Genomic DNA, 21,694 nt, shown 5'->3' on the forward strand with positions numbered 1-21,694 from the left:
CATAGATCCTGAGAAATCAGTACCCAGAACAACCACCTCTGGTCATAATAACGGCCTTTATACGCCTGGGCATTGAGTCAAACAGAGCTTGGATGACGTGTCCAGGTACAGCTACCCATGCAGCTTCAACACGATACCACACTTCATCAAGAGTAGTGACTGGCGAATTGTGACGAGAAAGTTGCTCGGCCACCATTGACCAGACTTTTTCAGTTGGTGAGAGATCTGGAGAATGTGCTGGCCAGGGCAGGAGTGGAACATTTTCTGTATCCAGAAAGGACCGTACAGGACCTGCAACATGCAGTCGGGCATTATCCTGCTGAAATGTAGGGTTTCGCAGGGATCGAATGAAGGGTAGAGCCACGGGTAATAACACATCTGAAATGTAACGTCCACTGTTCAAAGTGCCGTCAATGCGAACAAGAGTGACCGAGACTTGTAACCAATGTCACCCCATACCATCACGCCGGGTGATACGCCTGTGTGACGATGACGAATACACGCTTCCAATGTGCGTTCGCCGCGATGTCGCCAAATACGGATGCGACCATCATGATGCTGTAAACAGAACCTGGATTCATCCGAAAAAATGACGTTTTGTCATTCGTGCACCCAGGATCGTCGTTGAGTACACCATTGCAGGCGCTCCTGTCTGTGATGCAGCGTCAAGGGTAACCGCAGCCATGGTCTCCGAGCTGATAGTCCATGCTGCTGCAAACGTCGTCGAACTGTTCGTACAGATGGTTGTTGTCTTTCAAACGTCCCCATCTGTCGTCTCAGGGATCGAGACGTGGCTGCACGATCCGTTACAGCCATGCGGATAAGATGTCTGTCATCTCGACTGCTAGTGATACGAGGCCGTTGGGATCCAGCACGGCACTCCGTTTTACCCTCCTGAACCCACTGATTCCATATTCTGCTAACAGTCACTGTATCTCGACCAACGCGAGCAGCAATGTCGCGATACGATAAACCGCAATCGCTATAGCCTACAATCCGACCTTTATCAAAGTCGGAAACGGGATGGTACGCATTTCTCCTCCTTACACGAGGTATCACAACAACGTTTCACCAGGCAACGCCGGTCAACTGCTGTTTGTATATGAGAAATCGGTTGGGAACTTTCCTCATGTCAGCACGTTGTAGATGTTGCCACCGGCTGTTGAATGCTCTGAAAAGCTAATCATTTGCCTATCACAGCATCTTCTTCCTGTCGGTTAAATTTCGCCTCTGTAGCACGTCATCTTCGTGGCATAGCAATTTTAATGGCCAGCAGTGTATTTCCTATCGAATGAGGCAGAATAGTGGATAAGAGACTCGTCGCTCTGATGCAGGTTGGTTCAAATGGCTCTGAGCACTATGGAACTTAACTGCTGAGGTCATCAGTCCCCTAGAACTTAGAACTTATTAAACCTAACTAACCTAAGGACATCACACACATCCATGCCCGAGGCAGGATTCGAACCTGCGACCGCAGCGATCGCATGGTTCCAAACTGTAGCGCCTAGAACCACTCGGCCACTCAGGCCGGCCCTGATGCAGGGTTTTCGTTGTTTGTCTAACTTGATTACAGTCAATACTGGGATGGTACTTTCAAAAACACCACCATCGATTTCCTGCCGTAGCTTTGTCTAATGAGAATTTGCGCTGCATTTGTAAGGTCTCACCAACGTGAAGTTGAAGAATAAAAATGTTATTTCTTCGTTTATTATATTGAATTATTTTCTCCTGAAGTTCTTTAAACGTTGTGATTACTGGAATGGAGAATTTGTACTTCGTCTCAGGATTGAAAATACAGTGATTTAACATTGAATGACATGAAGTTCTAATTGTGTGCAAAAAAAAGCAGAACAACAAAGAGAAGTTGTCGGCTCTCAGTTTCTCTCTTACACACTCATTTACGAGGCGTATTGGGAAAGTAAGGTCCAATAAGGTGCGAAATTGAAACCACTGTGAAAATTCGATGGAACTTTGCACAGATGTGTTGGGTAGTGTCTTTAGTGTTCCTGTCCATTTCTTCACGTCACTCTTTTCAGTTCAGAACGCAAGGTGATCACGTAGGAATGCCTAAAAGAACAGTCTCTCCTGCCATGTATGTGGATCTGGTGAGAGATTTCGCCTGAAGCTATGCAGCCCACATAACATAAATGTCAAGTGTTTCTTTCTTCAAGACAACTGGCAGCCGTTTTCTGCAGGGGCAATGGCAGCGTTTTCGATGGAAATGTTTGATCACCCACAATACAACCTTTAATTGGCTCCCTCCGATGTTCACCTCTACTCACATGAACCGCTGGCTACGAGGACGACATTTTGGCACAAACAAGGAAAGGCAAACCAGCGTAGAAAATTAGCGAAAAACACAGGGGGCTCCCTTCTGTGACGAGAGTACTGGAAAGTTTGTACAATGCCACGTCAAATGCCTAAGTCGGAGCGGCGATTATTTAGAGAGATAGCTGGAAGGCGTGGCTAACTGTTGCGAATAAAATTTTTTTGATTTTTCACTGTGGTTTCGGAACTTTCCTTCTGAACAGCCCTCGCGTGTTTCTTTCCCTACCAACGCTATCAACACTACCGGTAATCCTATCATTTACTGCGTCATTTATGTACCAAAACAACCAACCCGTAATTTTGGTAGACCGCAACACCAGGTAACAACTAGCGTGGAGGAATACATATCTCTGTGTTTGCCTGCGTGTTACACTAATGATGAGCAGACTTTAACAACTTATTACCTCATTGCTTAACTATGCAACACGCCACACGGGAGTGCTGAGCGGGACACGGACACAAATTGTGCAGGCGTATCTTGGCGGGGAGAGTGTTGGTGAAGAGTGCTTGCTCGTTTCTGTCAGGGAGATGTTACAAAAAACGCGAATGCAGTCAGCATCCTCACACTGCGTATGGGTTAACATATGGCGTGCAGCACATCGGATCCACGTAACTCCCAGACGAATTCAAAAGGCACTTGCGCCGCCTGTTTTCATTAGCAACGTCTGTGTCAACGGGATACTTAATTAAGTTTTACGCGAAAGCTGCCGACAAGAAGAGGAGGAAGCGGGAAGAGTGTCGGTGCCTGTAGACAATGGAGACGGCGCCGTTGCGCCAGACGCTCGCAGCCGACCCGGAACACTCTCGTGTGGGCAGGAACTGGCGTGTTAGCTCTTGGGAAAAACGACTCCTGCATTAACAGAGAATGCAGCGAGATAGCGCGCCGCTGATGTCCCTCTCTATCTCTCCCTCAGAAAGAGAGAGAGAGAGAGAGAGAGAGAGAGAGAGAGAGAGAGAAGGGCTGCACTCTGCGTGTGCTCGTTCCCTCCGCAACATTCCCACGTTCCCTGCGCACTCGCCGCCGCTTTCACCCCAGACACTTCGCGTATTGCATCTGTGATGACGCCACAGTTTCATCCCTGTGCTGTGAGCTAATACACACGACTGTAACGAATCATCTGACGTAATACGTCCTCATTACTTTCTTTCTCGTTAAGGATGAGCGACTGTGACTCCTACGGTATTGCACCATCTTCTGTGTGGTAAATTATGAAACGACGATGATTTTCTGCAATTTAGCGACTCTACTGCTTGAATCCGTTGGCAGCGTTTAATAAGTTTTTACGCGTAATTAACGAGGTTTCTCCGGTAATGGCGAGGGCACGGAAATAAAATGCAAAGAGGGCGGGAATATAGTGCGGTTTTGAAATTTGAGAATACTGCGTGCAACGGAGTTCCATCTCCGTTGGCCTAAAATTTACCCTCTTTCCACTGGACAGCTAAGGTCAATTGAAAAAATTTCCATCTGACATATTTCACTTGATGGAAGATTTTGTAAGATGGTGATTTGAGGAGAGGGAAGGTGAGACTCGAGGAGACGTGAGTATACTCTGGAAACAACGGATATATATTTCCGTACCGATCTAAGACATTCTGTGGTGTTTTTCCATAATGTTATCAGAAAATTATTTATTTAATTAATTATTTGTGTTCAGAGCAAGGAATAATGTATAAAGAAAGAATATATATGATGTCCTAGCCTGGAGTATAATCTTTGTCCTTCTTGTTGCTGTTGTTGTTGTTGTTGTGGTCTTCAGTCCTGAGACTGGTTTGATGCAGCTCTCCATGCTACTCTGTCCTGTGCAAGTTTCTTCATTTCCCAGTACCTACTGCAACCTACATCCTTCTAAATCTGCTTCGTATATTCATCTCTTGGTCTCCCTCTGCGATTTTTACCCTCCACGCTGCCCTCCAATACTAAATTGGTGATCCCTTGATGCCTCAGAATATGCGCCACCAACCGATCCCTTCTTCTAGTCAAGTTGTGCCACAAATTTCTCTTCTCTACAGTTCTATTCAGTACTTTCTCTTTAGTTATGTGGTCTAGCCGTCTAATCTTCAGCATGCTTCTGCAGCACCACATTCGAAAGCTTCTATTCTTTTCTTGTCCAAACTATTTATCGTCAACGTTTCACTTCCATACATGGCCACACTGCATACAAATACTTTTAGGAACGACTTCCAGACACTTAAATCTATACTCGATGTTAACAAATTTCTCTTCTTCAGAAATGCTTCCTTGCCATTGCCAGTCTACAATTTATATCCTCTCTACTTCGACCATCATCAGTTATTTTTCTCCCCAAGTAGCAATACTCGTTTACTACTTTAAGCGTCTCATTTCCTAATCTAATTCCCGCAGCATCACCCAATTTAATTCGACTACATTCCATTATTCTCGTTTTGCTTCTGTTGATGTTAATCTTACATCCTCCTTTCAAGACCATGTCCATTCCGTTCAGCTGCTCTTCCAGGTCCTTTGGTGTCTTTCTTAGTATAAAGATAATATAGTATACTCTCTCTCTTTCCTTGTGACCACCATTCCACGAACAGCTCTGTATTCAGGTCTGGTATTAAAACACTAATATTTCATTTAGTCGGTTTCACAACATATATTATTATTGTTAAATGATAGTACATCTTGTCATTTGTAAGATTAGCGCTTTCTGTGTGAAATCCTTTAAGATTTCAGCTTTTAGCACTACGGAGAAGGAAAACCATCTCGAAGCGCTTCCGTGCCTAATGAACGCAATATGCGCACTTCAGTTTACAGATTTTATTTCACAGCATCACGTTGCAGAGGAACGCCGCTGCATTGATATATTTCATTTCAACTTAAGTGCAGTCCTTGCAAAAAGCAGCGTATCTCAAGTAGGTACATAACAGTAATTTAATCTTAGCTGGACTTATGCAGCGTGCAAATAATTTCAATTACAAGCGCGCTTGAGGCATGTTAAGAAAGTTTATTAATAATAACAACGTTTGTGTGATTTTTTCCAAGCCCTAAGATTATCTCGAAAGAGATAGCTGGATTATTTGAGGACTAACAGAATACGGTTAAATACGGAGGCTCAGATAACTGTAGTTTATCTCATAAAGAACACCTAAGCACGAGCGGTCCGAAGCTAAATTCTACTAAATAGGCCTCAACCATTTAACAATCAAAGCATTAATAACCAAATTAAATAATTTAAAACCTCGTTGAAACATTAAAATTTTAAGTAGTAGTCTTTCGTCTATGAACAATAACCGGTCGCCTCTGTGAGAGAGCCGGCCGCGGTGGCCAAGCGGTTCTAGGCGCTTAAAGCCGGAATAAATAGTTCTAAGTTCTAGGGGACTGATGACCTCAGATGTTTAGTCGCATAGTGCTCAGAGCCATTTGAACCATCTGAACCTCTGTGAGAGGAAAGCGTATCGGTCTTACATGAAGCCGAAATCTTTACCTGATAAATGGTTGTATCCCTGTATGGTCTTATTTACAAAACTACTGAACTGCTGCTAACTGAAATCGTTCCACACTGAATAGCATATTGAAAAACTGCTGATTTTTCGAAATTGCAAAATTTCTTATGGTTAAATAGGATCCTGATAAATTAGATATGTTGAAAAAAGAATGGCATTACTTGTGATCTTGTAAATAACGTGCTGTATGAAACCATCGAATATTCTTTCACAGCGTTGCGATTACAGAGCAAAACTGTCTCGTTTCTGTAGAGAATGAACGCTCTGACAACACAGAGATAATTAATTGTGAGACCTATATGAGATGTAGGGACCTGCAGTAGTGGTAACATCGCTTCCCTTTAGATCGCCGAAGTTAACCGCTGCCGGGCTCGGCTTGCATTTCAATGCCCCTCTGTCCGGGTCCGCCGAACGCTGTTGGCAAGCGCGGCGCACTCACTCCTCTTGAGACCAGTTGACGGGCTGCTTGACGAGAAACAGCGGCTCAGATCACGAAAACTGGCAACGATCGCGAGAGCGGTGTGCTGACTACACACTCCTCCATATCCGCATCCGGTGACGCCTATCGGCTGAGAATGACATGGCGGCCGGTTGGTACCGTTGCGCCTTCCGAGGCCTTTTCGGTCGGAGCGATATATAAAAAGATAAAAATGCCTGGACGTTATGATATCTCGTCCTTGAATACAAATTTCAAAAACACAGAGGCAGGGATCCTCGAAGTCTTATTGTTAACTAGTCCAGATAGAAAAGATTGATGTAAACTATTGATTAGCATGTAAAAGAGAAACCACTAATCATTCCATCCCACGATAGGTTTTTGCACTTATAATGAATATACGAAGTGTAGCATATTAACTAATGACCTTGGAGATAAATGTCCACATCCAATTACAACGACACAAAAAAAGTTTCCAGAAACTATGGAGAAACGTCGTGTGGAGTGGATAATCATCTTACACGTTATAGAAGTCCATCAATATCCCAGGCGAAAGAGTTATTTAACGGGCCGGCCGGTGTGGCCGAGCGGTTCTAGGCTCTTCAGTCTGGAACCGCGCGGCCGCTACGGTCGCAGGTTCGAATCCTGCCTCGGGCATGGATGTGTGTGATGTCCTTAGGTTAGTTAGGTTTAAGTAGTTCTAAGTTCTAGGGGACTGATGACCTCAGATGTTAAGTCCCATAGTGCTCAGAGCCATTTGAGCCATTTTTATTTAACGGCATACATAGTCCTCATTGAATCATCTGACGGAGAAAGAATCGTAATTACATCAGAGTTTCTTAGTACACTGATTTTATTTTCTGAAAGCATAAATATCGAAACTTATATTGTAGTATTTGATAATAGTCATTCTCAAACTATGGTAACGATTCGAGAGGGTGGCAGTCAATATTGCTATTGCATCATCCTGATTTAGGTTTTCCGTGGGTTTCCTAAATCGCTTAAGGCAAATGATATAGTTGTTCCTCTGGAAGGGACAGTGCCGATTTTCTACCCCGTCGTTTATCGAACCGAATTTGTGCATCTTGTCTAATGGCCTCATCGCCGAAGGGATGTTAAACCTTATTTTATTTTATTTTTCCTCTTCAGAACGCCGACAAACTGTCAGACGTTGCAACATGGACAAAAAAGGGCTCTAAAATGCGTACCTTAAAAGCTAAGAACACTTGTTCAATATAAGAAATATTTTTCACAATCCTGAAGATGAACAAGTGCTCGGCTCTTAATTTATATACTTTTTTCCTTGTTTTGGTTCATACTACCAACTCTGATAGCTTGTCAGTGGAGATCTGGTTCACCCTGTATTTCGCACAGGGGTAATTTTAAGCCATGTACCGAGGCATACAGCCATTTCTCCATTGTCCGTACAACTGCAGAATGGGAGACAGAGCAGGTAATGTTGATGCAACAGTGCCTCTCGCCAAGCAGTATGTGATATACAGTGTGCAACAAAAACATACCGGCGAACTTTGTCACAAAGCTTAGCGGTCTTTGCAGTATTCTGGCAGCAGTGAACTCGTTAGGAGCCACCTAACGTCATGAATATTATCAGGTCGTTCTGGTTGCCACGTACAAACGTACATCGAGGAGGTAGCCTAGTGCCAGGGTTTCTGGTTATAACCTCGACGCCCTGTAGCCTAATTGGTTGACATAGGTTCCTCTCCTCAAAACGCTCCTGAAGATGTGCTCTCGAAGCTCGCCTACATATTTTTGCTATACACTATATACGTGTTTCCACCCTTTAACCGAGGCGATGTAGATGGATACCATGCGTAGGGTACCGGTCCGATTCCCAGTACAGCGAGGGACTTTTCCTTTGTGAGAGAACTGGAATGGGATCCGCTCAGCCTCGTGATGCCCACTGAGGAGGTACTTGACTGAGTAGTAGGGACACCAGGTCTGCTAGCCCCACAACGGCCGGGAGAGCGGTGTGCTCGCCACGCCATACGGCATGCAAGAGACGCCATTGCCTGATGGACGACACGGCGGTCGATTGGGCACGGCTGGGCTGTATGTGGCCAGAACGGCGCAGCATTTTATACAGAACCGAACTGACGTAAATTCGGGGGATTTTCAGAGATATTTATGAATATCTTGGTATAAGAGAACCATAGTCTCCAATGGCTCGCTACAGAGGAATAATGTCATTGTTATTTAGTCGATTTGTTATTCCAAATATCTCTGTTTCTCTGAAAATACTTTTACAACATTGATAAACCCTTAATATCCGATCACAAAAATACGCAACACAGAAAACAGAGAAGTGCAACAGCTCTCAGATAAAACCGGTACACCGTAATCACAGTTTGTTAAATCCGTTTTGTCAGTACCCAGTACCCAGCAGGTATTGTTTCAAATGTCGGCCACCATTATTGCGGCAGAGCGTGCAGACGCACCGTCGGCAGTCTTGCAGGCTCAAGAATCCCAGAAGTTAGGCGTAGTACTTCCACACCTGCGACAATCCTAACAACGAAGGCCTCGTCAGTACCGATCGGAGTCTTGTAAACTAGGCTCTTCCCTTGCCCCCAGAAGAATAGTCTGGCGACTGAGCTGGCCATGGAACTGGATCACCGGGGTCATTCCACTGTTGTTCAAACGAAATGCAATTACTCTATAACGAGACACCGGAGACCACGGGTCTCACACACAAAATATCCCTGTATTGGAGGGTGATATTGTCTCATTAGCGTCATCTGGCAGCGACAATAGAAAGCAGGTCTTCCACAAGAAGACATACAAATGTTGCAGAGCTTGCATAGCGGAATAAGGTAAGGCGGTGAAAAGAAATTTAGAAAGGGTACTGTAGTTGTTGTACGGTGTGAACAGCAGTGAGTCGTGCTTGATGCATTTTCGCAAAGGCTAACTATTCTGCAAGTGTCTATCACAGTTTGTGACACATGTTGATACGAGAATCAGTTACAGGAGGTAATAATAATTCCGTGTTAGTCATACCGAAACCTCCAGATGTCAGACTCTCAGATCGGTACCGAATGTTGTACGTCAATAGCGTATCAACCAAAACTCCGATTTAGTTCGTAATATGTGCTGCAGTCCTCCAGAACGGGCGTAAACGTTAATTAAAAGTAATACAAAGGTACGGAACACATCAAAACGTCCGTGGTTCAATCCCGACTGGCAGCAAATTCTTTTTACTGTATTATGCATGAAAGTGTTATATGGGATGACGTGTTTATGACTTGTAAAAGCGCTGTTAGGAGCTTACAGCAATGTTCTCTTGGCATTCTGCTTTTGCTTCGTTTCTGTGAAAGTAGTGCATATATGGAGTACATTTGTAGTTTACAGAATATACAATCAGAACAGCAAAATAAATAAACAATTGCCGCGTGGGGTGGCCGCGCGGTCTGAGGCGCCTTCTCACAGTCCGCGCGGCTCCTCCCGTCGGAGGTTCGAATCCTCCCTCGGGCATGGGTATGTGTGTTGTCATTAGGGTAAGTTAAAGTTAGAGTAAGCAGTGTGTAAGCTTACGGACCGATGACCTCAGCAGTTTGGTCCCACAGGATCTTACCACAAATTTCGAAAATAAGAAACAATTGCATCACAAGTGCGGAAGCAATGGTAATATTAATAATTAATAATAAATAAAATAATGAAATCGATAATAAGTACATGACGTTCAGCCGGCCGGGATGGCCGAGCGGTTCTAGGCGCTACAGTCTGGAACCGTGCGACCGCTACGATCGCAGGTTCGAATTCTGTCTCGGGAATGGATGTGTGTGATGTCTTTAGGTTAGTTAGGTTTAAGTAGTTCTAAGTTCTAGGGGACTGATGACCTCATATGTTAAGTCCCATAGTGCTCAGAGTCATTTGAACCATTTGAACATGACGTTCAAATAACGAAGCGAGAGCAGGCTGCCAAAACAACATTGCTGAAAACTCCGAAAAGTCCTATTACATGTAGCGAAAATGTTCTTCCATACAAACGTTTCATGCGTAAACAGTTAAAAAATTACAGTCAGTGGGATTCGAAAGCGGGATCTTTGGTACGACGGCCGAACGCTCTACCTTTTCACCCACGCGAGATCTACAGAACAGTAACACATAGATATGCTTTTTCTGTGTCCCTTAGCTCTGGTGCTACGTTTAATTAGCGTTTACGTATCTTCCACTCGACGACAGCCACAGCATGAACTAAATCGGTGTTTTGATTCATACTCAATCGACATAACACGTTCGATACCGTCTTGAGTGGCTGACACCTGGAGCAGCAGTACGATGCAAGTCTTTGAATTGGACGTCCCTTCGGCGATTTGCGTGTTTCTAACCTTCACCAGTAAACCTGCTAGGGAAAGGGGATCCACAGATTAAGTGGAATCCGACCCACGTGTCGTTCTTGGCGAATCTTCACTTTACTGAGAGGTGACTGAAATATCCCGTGTCCCGAACGGGATTCGATCAAACGACCTTACGGTTTGGACGCGGACACTTTACCATTTGACCGCTAGACCAAACAGTTACAGTTTAAGTACACTACTAGCAGAGAACACCCGCCTGCTCGTGTAGTTGTTTCACTGTTTGCATCAGTGTGGACTTGCTTCTCGTTCGAGCTGGGCGCGCGCAGTGCGAGCAGGTGAGGCGGTGCAGAGAGAACCGGGGCAGCAGCCGGCCAATAATTCGGACCGGCGGTCGGACTCGGTCTGGATCGGGCAGCTGCACGCTCCGCTTGGCCGTGTTTTTTCCGGCCGTGGCCATCCCGACGGCGCAGCCAGCGGCCGCGGGCCGGCCGAGCCACTTCCGCGTCGATGTGTGCCACTGGGCCGGCCGTACGGTACCGCAGCCGGCGGCGGCACGCGCCGGCCCAGCACTGCCGCCCGCACGTAGCGCCGCTCCTATTCACTACTCTACGACACCTGCCGCAGGTCAGCACCAGTCGACGATAGCCTGGACGCTCCAGTAAATCTCGCACTGACCTGCGCCTTAAACCGCGAACCAGCGGCTGCCGCCTACCTCGTCAGTGACACAGTGCTGGCACGTGTCGTAGCCGCAGAGACTTTCTCTGACATTTAGAATCTCCTTATTTTGATAAACTCAGATAACTTTACGTCCAGCAGCGAAACAAAAACAAATGTTGTTTAGCTACCTGAGGGTCATGAACCAGTAATGACAGCCTTTCTTGTAACTTTGTTCGTCACCAGTATACAGAGTACTGTATTTGCATCAAAGCGATGTGAAGAGTCACCAAGAACGACACGTGGATCGGATTCCACGTTAATCTGTGGATCTAATTTCGCTACCAGGTTTACTGGGGTAGGTTAGAAACACAGCTGCTGAGCCACACTGACTCTCGTACCCATATCTGTCGCAAACGACGATACACAGCTATAGAATAGTGAGCCTCTTCGAAAATGCTTCGAACATGACTCACTGCTCTTCACAACGTACAACAAAGTACAACACCATTTCTAAATTGCTTTTCAGTACCTTATCTTATTCAGCTATGCAAGCTCCGCAATACACTATGTGAGCAAAAGTATCCGGACATCCACAAAAATATACGTTTTTCGTATGAGGTGCATTGTGCTGCCACCTACTGCCAGGTACTCCATATCAGCTACCTCAGTAGTAATTAGATATCGTGCGAGAGCAGAATGCGGCTCTCCGTGGAACTCACAGACTTTGAACGTGGTCAGGTGATTGGGTGTCACTTGTGTCATACGTCTGTAGGCGAGATTTCCACACTCCTAAACATCCCTAGGTTCATTATTTCCGATTTGATAGTAAAGAGGAAACGTGAAGGTAGACGTACAGCACAAAAACGCACAGGCCGACCTCGTCTATTGACTGACAGAGACCGCCGACAGTTGAAGAGGGCTGTAATGTGTAATAGGCAGACATCTATCCACACCATGTCACAGGAATTCCAAACTGCATCAGGATCCACTGCAAGTACTCTGACAGTTAGGCGGGAGGTGACAAAAGTTGGATTTCATGGTCGAGCGGCTGCTCATAGCCACACATCACGCCGGTAAATGCCAAACGACGCCCGCCTCTCTTGGTGTAACGTGCTTAAACATTGGACGATTGAACAGTGGAAAAACGTTATGTGGAGTGATGAATCATGGTACAGAATGTGGCGATCCGATGGAAGCGTTGGGTATGCTCGGTGAATGTCATCTACTTGCGTGTATAGTGCCAACAGTAAAATTCGGAGTCGGTGATGTTATGGTGTGGTCGTCTTTTCCATGGAGGGGGCTTGCACCCCTTGTTGTTGTGCGTGGCACTATCACACCACAGGCCTACATTGCTGTTTTAAGCACCTTCTTGTTTCCCGCTATTGTTGAGAAATTCGGGGATGGCGATTGCATCTTTCAACATGATCGAGCACCTGTTCATAAGGCATGGCCGGTGGCGGAGTGGTTACACCACAATAACATCCCTGTAATGGACTGGCCTGCACAGAGCCCTGACCTGAATTGTATAGAAAACCTTTTGGATGTTTTGGAACACCGACTTCGTGCCAGGCTTCATCGACCGACATCGATACCTGTCGTCAGTGCAGCACTCCGTGAAGAATGGGCTGCCATTCCCCAAGAAACCTTCCAGCACATGATTGAACGTATGCCTGCCAGAGTGGAAGCTGTCATCAAGGCTAAGGATGGGCCAGCACCATATTGAATTCCAGCTTTACCGATGGAGGGCGCCACGAATTTGTAAGTAGTTTTCAGCAAGGTGTCCGGATACTTTTGATCACAAAGTGTATTTGTCTGTCGTCTAGTGATAGTCCTGCTTTCTATTTTCGTGGCCAGATGACGCTAATACCCCAATATTACCTTCAAATACAGGGTATTTTTTGTGTATTTTGGTACGAACAGTAACTGGATTTCATTTGAACGACAGTGGAATGGTCACAGTGATCCAATTCCATGGCCAGCTTAGTCGCCAGACGATTCCTCTGGTGCCACGAGAAGAGCGTAGTTTATTAGACTTCGGTCGTCTCTGACATGGCCTTCGTTGTTAGGATTGTCGGAGATGTGGAAATACTTCTGGGATTATGGAGTCTGCAAGACAGCCGACGGTACGTCTGCACAGTCTGCCATGATGGTGGCGCTCGAGATTCTAAACAATACCTGCAGGGAACAGCTCTGAACTTGTTACGTATAGTACTGGGCACTGACAAAGCAGAGCTAACAAACTGTGCTAAGAGTGTACGGGTTTTTTCTAAGTGTTGTTGAGCTCTTCTGTACTGTGTGTTACACATTTTTGTGATCGCAAATTGAGGGTCTAGGGTTGATCACGTCATAACGAACAACTTTTGTCTGAAACAATATATTCGCTCATGCTTCCTGGTGACGCTAAGATTCTATTTATCGAATGCCCCTGTCCTGTGATGACGAGATTTCACCGAACTAGTGCGATCTACTGACCAGATGTGCTGCATCTATGCACTACCCTCCCCCCCCTCCCCAGAGTAAACTAACAGCAAATTCGACAAGAAAGCCTTCCGAATAAGTGTCTCTAAGGGAAGAAAGATATTCTAGATGCGAATCAGGAACTATAATTTTGTTGGGCCTAACCTGTAGGGGGCAGTCAGATGAAAAATGAACACCGGTCACTACTGGACCATGGAATAGTTCCATTCAAAAGTAATTACCTCACTCGTTAAGGCTTTTATCCCAAGGGAAAATGGGACGATCAATTCCTGTTTTGTAGAACGCGGTCGGCCACTGACGGATCCACGACGCGGCACCCACTCCTGCACTTCCACGTCCGACTGAGATCGACTCCTACGCATGCCGTTCCTCAGGTCGCCAAAGTTGTGAAACAATATAGAGGATGTCGCAGTGTTTCCCAACCAAATCGCCGAAGCTCAGCCTTCGTCTAATTGTCAGTGTGGGGGCGGGCGTTATCGTGCAACAGCGTACTTCCTCTGCCCGTCCAGTTCCCCGAGCGTGGAACCACAAGCAATGCGCTGTGCTACGAAAACATTTCGCAGAAACTACGACGCGCCATAAAGTCAGAGCGGCCTGGAATGTTGTAGGACGGAATCCTCTGTTCACATCTTTGACGTGAGTGGACGTCGCTTTCAGTCGGACGAAGGAGTGCAAGAGTTGGTGCGGTTGTGGATCCGCCAGCAGCCAATTGACTTCTGTTAAACAGGAATTGATTGTCTCGTCTCCCAGACCGAGAGAGGTGGCGCACTGGGGCACGCTGGACTCGCATTCGGGAGGACGACGGTTCAATCCCGTCTCTGGCCATTCTGATTTAGGTTTTCAGTGATTTCCCTAAATCGTTTCAGGCAAATGCCGGAATTGTTCCTTTGAAAGGGCACGGCCGATTTCCTTCCCCATCCTTCCCTAACCCGAGCTTGCGCTCCGTCTCTAATGACCTCGTTGTCGACGGGGCGTTAAATACTAATCTCATCCTCCTCCTCTCGTCTGCCAGTGGTCTAAATGGCTTAAGGCGTGTGATAATTAACTTTGAATGGAACCAGTCGATGGTCTTGTTGTGGCAGGTGTTTATTTTCCATTTGACTGGCTCTCATGTTTCATGCCGAGCAGGTGACTGGATTATAGGCAACAAACATTGCATACATACGCCGCAGAATGCCGACGACTTGCCGCCTCACAGGGGCATAACCAATAATAAAGGACGTCTAGCGTGGCTGAGAAGTGTCGGTAAACATGTTGTCTCTAAAAAAAAATCCCCCATGATGTGATCCACCACCCCTAGACGTTTGATGCAAACATTTTGAAACATCATACACAAACAGCACTACATTTTTTTAAAAAAATAGCAGTCCATGTTTTTAATTCGGTAATTAACTTCTTCTGCTCAAGACCAGTTCAAAAACATATCACAGTGTACCATTCAAGTAAAAATTACGTCAGCAGAAACATAACACAAACTTGATTTTGATTCTCCCGTCTTAGCTGAAAGTGCAGGTAGCCGGCCTAACATAACTAGTCCATTTGCTGGATCTGACAATAAAAAAAGTGGAAACACATGGGAAATGCACACTGATCATTCAGTCAAGCGTTTTCAGTTCGGGATTTGTGTGATTACAATGCACACTAACGAAGATATGGTAGAATATAATAAGGATGGAACTGGCGACGTGTTAAAATAGAATGTACACTGAATTTAGAAATGGCAAATTGCTGCTCAAGGTGTTTTGTGCTCACGTGTGGACTCATTCCAACAAAAGCGAGAACAGTAACTTCGGCGGCTGTTCCAGAGCGAGTTCCACGACGATTTCGTTGCCTTGGGTTGAAACTCCACATCTCCTGAAGCGTCACAGCAGTACGAGAAAACATCGGTCACGAAGGTGTACTCACACAGACCTTCAACGGAATAACGGGTAACTGGATCACCTGTGTGCCTTTTCATTCTGTTTCCAATTCTTTACTATTAACTCCAGCAAGTGGACTGAGTTATGTCACTCCTGCTTCCTGCAAGAGAGTGAAAGTCAGTTTTGTGTTACGTTTTTAATAATATCATATTTACCTGAATGGTTCACTGTGATGAGATTTCGAACAGGTCCTGTGGAGAGGAAGTTGATTACTAAATTAAAAATATAGGCTGCTGTTTGGAAAAGAACTACGGCTGTTCTTCGTAATGAACAAAGTTGCGACAAAGGCAATCATGCTGGTTAATGTCCCGCTGGTATATAAACAAAATTTGCTTGACACATTTATTATTTTGCTCTTGGTAGAAAAGATATTTGGGGTGATCAACATGGATGCGACGCGCTGTGTACTGTGTCTTGGGACCTGCAACTGTGACGGAATCAATCTTAAGCTGTGCATCGGAGTGTACGTTGTAATGAATCGTTATGAAACAACTATAGTCAGGACTGCAAATGGAACTCTGACCAGTGTTTTTCGGGGAAAACACTTACCAGATGAGCGTACTTAAGAGCTGCGGTTCAAAGTTCCGACCTGTTGGTACCTCTCACCTAGTATTCCAAATGAAACAGAAACTCTTCTGCGCGTTCTGCTCGGCTAATACAGTAGGGACAAAAAACAAGGTGTACCAAAAAGAACAATCAGATTTCACAGGACGGTATTTTCTTCATGAATGAAGACAGAAAGTTGCGGTAAATCTTTTAACTCATGCATCGAAGCTACAAGATTACCTTGGCACCACTTTTTAGTTGCCGGTTCATGTGGTTGCCAGTTGGAGTGTAATTAACTCGCTCCCTCGTTTTCATTTCCCAATGTGTTTCGAGTCGAGATGGTGATAGTACAGCAGCAAAACGCTCCCTGGCTCTCCGTTTCAACAGGTGCTATCCAATTACAGGTGTATATCGTGACTTTCGACGAGGGTACGACACTGTACCTCATTGCCCTCCAAGGTCGCAAGATCGTCTGATCTCACGGCACGTTTATGGTGGTTTCTGAAAGTTTCCGTCTCTCTGCCTCCCTTTCCAAGAGCTTAGGGCGAACTACGACGCTGCATAGCAACAGCAGTGACTGCAGAAACTCCAGCCACTCTCGCAAAAATGTGGGACTATCGTCTGGAAGTTCGTCGTACTTCCAGTGACATTGAACATTTGTGAAAGGTAAATAAAACTTTGATCCTAAATGTAACTAAAAAAATACCCTATCATAAACTGCAGATGCACGTAAAAATTTGCCATTGTAAACTCGGATGATTCTTTCGAAAATGAATGCTTTAAAACATTACGCGTAAGTCAAAATGCACCCATAATCTCTCTCTGCTTTCATGTAGAAAGTATACTTCTGTGAATCAGATGAATGTTCTTGAAATAACCGTTTATAAAGCAGAAATGGTTAGGAACACATACAGAATAGTTCCATCGTTTTCAGTGCAGTGTACCCAATCGAAAAACTTCTAGACATTAATATTGTTTACCATAGCAGGAGTCGAGGACGTTCGCTTGCAACAATATTATCTACTTGTGGACAGTCTGAAGCCTTCAGTTTGGCTGTACTGCTCAACCAAACTAAACAGAAGGAATGGGTTGTCCACTTTAAAAACACGGCGGTTTCGTTCAAGATAATCGTGATTGTAATTGCTTACACACTTTTTGAGTGTGTTTCTGGAGGACGATATATAACAACCAGTATTACATTCTATGTGCAATAAAAGAAAAATAATGAAACTCACAGCGCGGATATAGCATCAATCACCAGCATTCGAAATGGCTACTTATGGTATAAATTCACTCGCTCTAGGCCTCTTTACCGAGATTGTATTACGAGGCCGTATCATTTTCTAATGTTTACTGGGCGACCATTTTGTATCCAGTGACAATAACGGTTTCCTATCTTATTGAAGCAAAATATTCACAACAACATAAGATTCATATTGTCGTTGTATGTAAAAGAATCACCAGTGTCTCGCCGAGAATATTTATTGTTGACTTTGTTACTACATTACGTACGTGGCAAAGAGTCACTTAAAATCAGTTTTTGCTTCACATTACTATATAAGCGCCGAAATGTTACCCAGCTACCACGCTTCTACAAGGAAAACGAAAAGCATGACCTATGAAAGTTCTGTAACTTACTAACTTTATCACAACTCTTTCAATGACAGGTAAAAGTCTAATTCTCTGAACGAAGATAGCTTTCATGTTTTATGAGGCATGTTTAGATGTTATTGTCTCTGATAAATATCCTGTAGCATGTGAAAAACAACCAGGTCATCAGTTAAGATGTTGCATTCAATACAACGCCTGTTCCAAGTTGAATTGTTGTGGCTCTCACCACGAGTGATTTTGAGAAACCGTTGAAAATCTTAATGAGCAGAATCAGACGAGCTTCCAGCCGCACAGCTCTCAAATACTAAGTTAATTTGTAACGTCAGTGAACCTTGACAGTGGTTGCAGTCTCCAGCCTGTGCACCACATTTTATCGAATGTGTATTGATTTATACCAGTATTCATTTCGACTATCTTCCCTCTTTTATTTCACAGTCCCTGGGAAGAGGACGCAATAAAGGTGTATGCAAATAACGCTCTCATCAGTCCGAAGTTAGTTTTGAACAACAACAGTGCCTTACTAGGCATGATCCTGTTGGAGCTGGTATTCCGTGCCTTCCTTCGACCTCAGACCTGAATTATCCACCGGGTTACAGGAGGACCCACGGTTGTTTAACGTGGATTTCGAACTACGGTACAACTCGGCATTTTCTCACATCAGATACTACCAGAGGTGAAAGAGGAGATAAGGTAAAAATTTTTGGACTGACCGGGCATTGAACCCAAGACCTGTGGATTGGTAATAAAACACCTTATCACGAATCCATCTAGCTACACCTACAGTCACTTAGTGTGGAGAACTCAAGTAATAAACCGTCAGAGCGCACCAGACATTTTTTATGGGCGCTTGAATAAAATTTTGCAAGGATCTTTCAGCATTTAGGTGTTTTTTTAAACGTGTAACGACAGTGTCGAATACCCTATTTCAACCACGTCCTTAGCCGAGGTCGGTAACTCCCGCCTGTGCAGTAGCGCTCGACTCGGAGGTGGCCTGTTCGAATTCTACTGGTGGAAGGAAGTTTCATCATTGTTATATGGCTGGTAACGCTGCGTTTACATGAGGCTCTCAAAACCGGATTTCTTAAACTTGTTTCCCAAGACCGCTTCGGGTTGTTCACCTAACACTGCAATATAGATTCTGGAAATGCGATTCTAGCTATCCGATTTCCACATCCAAAATCGATTTTCGCCCCCATGTAAACGTACAGCCTTTCCTGGGACCTGACTTCGTTGTCAGGTAATGTCTTCTTTCTAAAAAGTTACGGCTAACCTGGACGGAGTGGCATTTTGTGCAGCAGAAGAAAGGTAAAAAAAAAATTAGGCTGAACTTGTAATATTTAATTGGAGAGACAGCCGTTGTGTTGGCAACATCGGAAACCGGAACAGCTGATTTCCGAACGCTATTTGTTTAAAACAACTGGCGATGGGGAAACCGATATTTGATATGTCTAGCAAAACCGCTTCAGGCCTTAAGATGTAAACACGATAGCAGAAAACCGTTTCCGAAATTCGATCTTCGTCTTCTGGAAGATTTGTCGCTAGTAAACACGGCGTAAGAGGAGGAGAGGTGGCGTGCAGTAACGACTCACGAGACTTGCCTTGGTTCAAATGCCTCTGAGCACTATGGGATTTAACTTCTGAAGTCATCAGTACCCTAGAACTTAGAACTACTTAAACCTAACCAACCTAAGGACATTACACACATCCATGCCCGTGGCAGGATTCGTACCTGCGACGGTAGCCGTCGCGCGGTTCCAGACTGTAGCGCCTAGAACCGACTCACGAGACTAATCGCCAATGTCCCGTACTAAATTACAAACATGTGCACTGTGTCTCACGAAGTGATTGCACGTGATACTAAACATGGTGATTCACCCTGCAGTTGGGGATGTTCGGCTCGGCAACCACCTGGTGCTACTCCAGGAGAGTAAGTTACGACCGTCATTCAACAAAAACATGACACCGTACTATATATACACATATTACATGAGCTTCAGCCACTTGAAACTGTTATACACTGTGAAGAAACGGTTATTTTCCCCAGAGGAAGAAATCTCTTTCTGATTAGGCGGCTTCGTCTACCACTCGGGGTTCTTCCAACTATGTCATACGACTCTCCTTAGATTTCTTTCGCTCGCTTTACTATTCTGTTTTTGCAGCCTCCAATTTCAGCGAATTTTGGGAACAACCACATCCCCGTAAGGAGAGTAGGAGGAATGTACTAGCAAAATTAAAGCCGCGAAAGCTGCATTTGTGTCTTACCCTTATCACTTAGCAGGTAAGAGCGTCGTCCGCGAAAAGTCTCAGGAAATTTTATGTTTGCGGTAGAGTGCACACTTTGTTTACTGAAATCCTGTTCTACTTTGTGTTTTCTTAATCTGAATTTCTAAACGACTAACCCAGTGCATGTTCCCCTCGCTGGATGCCTACCTAACGGCTGCCAGAGGCAACAAAATTTTAATTTTCAATATTTCATAGAGTTATTGATAAAAATTAAAAAAAATTAAAATCCTGTGAGAATCTACTCATTAAAAGCTATATGCTTATGACAACGATTTAACACAATAAGTCAAGTATTATATTTAGAGACTGTGTGGATGCCTTGAGGCAGCGTGATCACGCCGTGCGTATTATGCAGACAATATTCATCAAGTATTGGAGAATGACTGCACTTAATGACTTCCAACAAAGTTTGCAATTAATTTCAAAAATTTGTGAAACTTTTCGGTCGCTGAAATCCCGTCCTCGATCCCACCTCCCTTTCCCCACAAAATGATGGAATGAAAAAAAGTTTCTGCCGGCCGCTGTGGATGAGCGGTTCTAGGCGCTTCAGTCTGGAACCGCGCTGCTGCTACGATCGCAGGTTCGAGTCCTGTTTCGGGCATGGATGTGTGTGATGTCCTTAGGTTAGTTAGGGTTAAGTAGTTGTAACTCTAGGGGACTGATGATCTCAGATATTAAGTCCCATAGTGCTTAGAGCCACTTTTTGAAAAAAAGTTTCTCGCTTACTGCATTTTAGCAGTTCATGTAATAAAACTACAGCATCAGGCACGAAGTTTTTATTTATCAGTTCTTTACTACTAATTCTATTCGAAACACATTTAACAGACAGCATGCACATGTAACACTGAATTATATCAATGTAAGACGTATAGTTTGGAAGATATGACGTTTTATACATGGGAGTTCGATTCTTTATAGAGTCAGGCGTTGGAGTTCACTAGTTACAACGTTATTTGATGTCACTGATCTTCGTTCAGTCTTCAAAAATTACATTAACTAACTAAATTAAAGGAAATCCATGAGTAATGCCTTTCCCGGTAATTAACCAATTTTGGCAGAAACAGCTCTGTAAATGTCTCGTTATCGAGGGTATTAACTGCTAACGCAAGAAGCAATTCCCTGTTCAAGAGTCTTACTTGTTTTTTTCCCCTTAATAATACGAGTCAGACGGTCAGAATGGGGAAGTTGTAAAACTAAACAGCTAACATGGTCCAAATCCTATAATGGAACAAGTGTGTTGAATCTGCTTAGAAGGGAAAGCGAACAGAGTTCGGCGATAGCGGCGAATGTTGCCTCCCTGACTGGCATGAGGTCAGAGAAAGAGAATGAGGGAGAAAGCCCGCCCATAAGCGATCCGGGCGCAGCTCCGTAATTTCAGGGCTGCCAACGGTGTCAGCGGGTCAGCTGGCCGCAGGGCGCCCCGTCCCGGAATGCCTGGAGAAACCGACGCGCCGGCCGCTCACATCCTGCTCGGGCTGGCCAGCCTCTCACCCCCTTCCACCTAACAGTTTTCCCCTTTATCTGCCACGTGGGGTTGATAAAGCCTCGAAGTGGCTGTTCGTGTACTCCGGGTTTCTAACCTCAGTGGCATACCACATTAGTCACGGATCCTGGTTGACTGCGTGATCTCTCGTGCAAGCATTACGGTATTTGCCTTCTTG

At 44.8% G+C, this 21,694-nt stretch overlaps 1 protein-coding gene and 1 non-coding gene across 2 annotated transcripts in view; both read right to left on the minus strand.

Annotated features, from left to right (window-relative positions):
• LOC124613008 overlaps window positions 1–21,694 on the minus strand; it is a 52,231-nt gene that overhangs the window by 10,458 nt on the left and 20,079 nt on the right. The window lies entirely within an intron of this gene.
• Window positions 1,445–1,528, minus strand: Trnas-gga. Its single transcript is given in 2 exon segments — window positions 1,445–1,479; window positions 1,489–1,528. It is a non-coding gene; the product is annotated as a tRNA-Ser (tRNA).

Source organism: Schistocerca americana, chromosome 4 (assembly GCF_021461395.2).
Source record: "Schistocerca americana isolate TAMUIC-IGC-003095 chromosome 4, iqSchAmer2.1, whole genome shotgun sequence".
Taxonomy (NCBI): Eukaryota; Metazoa; Arthropoda; class Insecta; order Orthoptera; family Acrididae; genus Schistocerca; species Schistocerca americana.